At 41.2% G+C, this 4,335-nt stretch overlaps 1 pseudogene; it reads right to left on the bottom strand.

Moving 5' to 3' along the window:
- Positions 1–264: 264 nt before the first annotated feature.
- Positions 265–3,810, bottom strand: LOC123115400 (protein ALWAYS EARLY 3-like; annotated as a pseudogene).
- Positions 3,811–4,335: the final 525 nt, after the last annotated feature.

Raw genomic sequence — 4,335 nt, 5'->3', positions numbered from 1 at the left:
TTACCTTCTTTCAGGTTGCCATGCGCCCCTTTCCTTCCACTGGTCGGTTTTAATATTTTACCACAGCTTTACGCTCGAAAAAAGATCAAGGGAGAGTAGACAATAATAGTATAATAATAACTAATAAGATAGGTTAGGTACACCTTATACAGACTCTTGTAAGCTGTTGGAATACAAGCCACATACCATAGTCAAGTTTCTTTCTTCCTACATATATGTATATATAAATAACAAAAGAAGAGAATGTTCGGCCATACATGAGCGCTAGCCACTAGGGGTGGGTATCAGCGCCAGCATCTGGTTCTTGATGATACCCATGCACATCTCGATCTCCCTGAAGATGGGCATGTTCTGCGAGCTGCACGGCTGCAGCCGCGACAACGCCAAGTCGAGGATGTGCGCCACCTCTGCGGGGTGATACTGCTTCTCCGTGCAGTTCTGATGAATCCAAATGATAACCCATTAAATTTGCGAAAAAACTAACGCTCACACGTGTGGTATCTTGCACATCGTCCACACGCCTGCATCACCACTCATTTTGCCACGTATGAACAGATGACACTAGCAGGAATTTTTTGATTTTTGGCTTAAAAATGTTTTATCTTCTAATTAAAAATCAAATTAAAAATCTATTTTTACCATTGAATCTGTCTCGACGAGATCTTCAAAACTAGACCCCATATTGATATGTTTTGACGAAAATATTTTTTGCCTAAAAGTTGTCATGATGTTTACACTGTAGTTGTCATAGTGCTTAAACTAAAGTTGCCATGTGGCAATTTTAGTTTGTAGAGCATGGCAATTTTAGTTTTTTGATGATGGCAATTCCAATACTTTGACCATGAAAACTATTTTTTGTATGAACCATCGCAATTTTAAGTGCATGTATCATGGCAATTTTAATTTATTGTTCATGGCAAGTCTAGTTTCTTAATTCCCGATTTTATAATATGTCAAAATTTAATTTTAAATATAGAAGAAAATAACTGAAACATATCATGGCAACTTCAGTGTAAACATCATGACAATTCATGTGCAATAGACATGGCAACTTTTAACCCAAAAAAATTCGTCGAAATATATTGATACGAGATCTAGTTTCAAAGATCTCGCCGCGAGGGATTTGATGGTGAAAACGGATCTTCAATTAGATTTTTCATTTAAAAGATATAACATTTTAAAAACTGAAAATCTAAAAAGATTCTCACATGCATGCATGCGATGACGTGACGCAGTCTGTGTGTTATAGGGCGTGTGGGCGAGTTTGGCTCACACCACACGTGTGGGCATTAGCGTTATCCTAAATTTGTTAGAATTCGTAAGATTGCCAGGAAACATTCTGACTCAAGAATTCTCGAGAATGAATGAATTACTTACCTGTATCATAAGGATGGTCGCTACATAGGACGAAACCAGCTCCGACGGGAACTGGGCTTCGGAGTCGCTGCCGTTGGGCAATACTCTTGGACTGGAAATGTTATTGGTTGCTGCAGCAGGGTCGAAACGGCCAGCGGCGCAGTTATCTGAATTCGCCTGCCCCGAATCGGGTGGTATCCGCCTTATGCCTAGTATGCTAGAACCAGAGCCGGTGCCACGGAGGTTCAGATTGTCTAGTGCTTCCCCTATCTTGGCAAAAGCGTTCTCTCCTTCGCTTACTTTGCACATTGCCTGGTTACACAGAAAAAAAGGCGCATAGCAACATGAACATTAATTGAAACAAAGCACAGAATTATACTTCAGAGATTGCAAAGACATAATAAAATAGGACATGGAACAACTCTACAAGCTGAATGCTCCATGTATCCAACACTCACTAGTACAAAACGGAGCTTTAAAACTGGTTCGTAAGGGCCTTTAATGTCGGTTTTGCAACCGGCACTAAAGAGTGGAGACTAAAGACCCCCCCCCCCCCTTTAGTACCGGTTTGGCACGAACCGGCACTAAAGGCCCACCACGTGGCGTGAGCTCGCGCCCTGGTATGGAGGACCTTTAGTACCGGTTGGTGTTACCAACCGGTAATAAAGGTTTTTTTTTGAAAATTTTGGAAAAAAAATAATTTTTTTTATTTTTAATTTTTCTGAATTATTTGATGATTTAGTCTCTAATCACTTCTCTTAACTGCTCAAGTGTGGATAACTCATTCCAAATCGCCTAACTTCCCAGCCGGTCACCCATCCCTCTCACTACTCCAGCCTGAGCACGCTTAACTTTTGGGTTCTATTCTCCCTCGTTTCCAAGTCTGCACTTGTTGTTTTTCTGATAATAGTAAGATGTGAATCCTATTAACCCTCAGGAGTTTAGCTTGAGCATGAAGTCACACGTTTCACTGTTTGAGTTTGAAATTATTATTCTAAAAAACAATAATTATGTAGTAACACTAATATTTCTTGAATAAGTAGTTTGACCATAGTTTGACCAGATTTGACCAAAATTCAAAAAACTGAGATACTTATTTAGTAACACTAATATTATTGCGTAATTATTTAGTAACACTCTATATTTCTTGAATCAGTTGTTTGACCGGTTTGACAAGATTTAACCAAAATTCAAAAAAAACATAAATTAGAGCATATCTTTTTTTCCTTTTACAATTTTGTCATTTCAAAAGTTGTACTAAACCCTAAACCCGGGACTTAAAACGTCGAAAACTCTATGCTAAACAGTAAAAACTAAGGGTTTAAACCATAAAACCTAACCCTAAACTCTGAAATCTAAACTCTAGCACTAAACGCTAAAAACGTCCTAAAAACATCTAAAACGCCCAAAAACTCTACTTTCCCTTTGGAATTTTGTGATTTTAAAAAATTGTCAAAACGGAAAACTTGTTCTGCAAATTTTGATATATTATATGTATTTTTCTGAATTAGGATGATTTAGTTATGATTTTTTCAAGTTTGAAAATTGCCCTATAGTCCCGGTTTGTGTCTGCAACCGGGACTATAGGTTAGACCCCTTTAGTGCCGGTTCGTGGCACGAACCGGTACTAAAGATTGGCCCTTTAATACCGGTTTGTGCCACAAACCGGGACTAAAGGGGCTCGTGGGGCCCCGGTCTAACACCAGCCTGCCACCACCCCTTTAGTACCGGTTCGTGGCACGAACCGGTACTAAAGGTTCAACACGAACCGGCACTAATGCATAGCCGTTCGAACCGGTACTAATGATACCATTAGTACCGGACCAAAATCGAACCGGACTAATGTGTCTCACATAAGGTCCTTTTTCTACTAGTGACTAAACATAACTAACTATGCGGGTAAAGCAGACTCCTGGACTGAATATATAAAGGCCTGAATATGTAATATTCAGAACATCAAGGACTCCTGAACTGGGTGGCATAACATGAAACTGACAGAAATACAAGTGTGACTGTCTAACCTGAACAGCGACATCAACCATCGTTTTAGCTTTGGACCTTGAAGTCTCAATAATTTCCATTACTTGGGATCCAGACTCCGGATTAATATAACCAAAAAGGTTACTAAATGGGTCTGGTGTTCTGTTAAAAGCTCCACCATTTTCCGTGGATTTATTAGGATATGACTGCGTTGGCTACCCATGAAATGTGTTCCGTTGTCGCAGACAAAGCAGGGCTGAAGCCACCTGAGTATGAAACATATTGTTGAATATTGTAAGTACATAGAATTCACGAATGGAACCATTGCAAGTAACACGTAGAGCTGAGAAATTAATTACATGACCATTTGAATCTCTCAGATGTACAAGAACCATGGCGTATTGCTTCCTGAAATGCTCCAAATCTCTAATAATTTCCCCATCTTTTTTGCTTTCCAGACACTTCTTCGTTCATGTGCCACCTAGCGGCAAGGCCTCCAACAGTCTAGTCTATTCGGCATGCTCCACCTACCCAAACGTCCAGCGGAACCGGATATCCCACTGTCTCGATTGTGACGCCGCGGAAACTAGGATAGACTGCTCCGTGCATATAGAGAAAAGGGCAGGGAATCCGACCCTAAGGGTCTCGGTACCCATCCATGGGTCTAATCAGAATTGAATCCCGTCCCCATTAACTATAGTAAAGGAGATCCCAAGGAGGATCTCCTCCTTTATCTTTCGGATAGATCACCAAAAGTGGGAACCTCCCATCCGGGAGCACGCCAGGAGGGGTTCACCTCATAGATAGTTTTCTTGAATCAGCCGTAGCCACAGTCCTCCCTCGCCGCGCATGATCCACCATACCCATTGCAGCATAGTGCAACGTTCATGCGGCGGGACACCATAATGCCCAGCCCACCCTTGTCCTTAGGCCTGTAGATATCTGCCCACTTGACCATGTGATACTTCTAGCGGCCGTCAGTGGCCTGCCAGAAGAACC

This window comes from Triticum aestivum, chromosome 5B (genome assembly GCF_018294505.1).
Source record: "Triticum aestivum cultivar Chinese Spring chromosome 5B, IWGSC CS RefSeq v2.1, whole genome shotgun sequence".
Lineage (NCBI taxonomy): Eukaryota > Viridiplantae > Streptophyta > Magnoliopsida > Poales > Poaceae > Triticum > Triticum aestivum.
The sequence above is the reverse complement of the archived record's forward strand: the minus strand, read 5'-3'. Positions and strand labels throughout refer to the sequence as shown.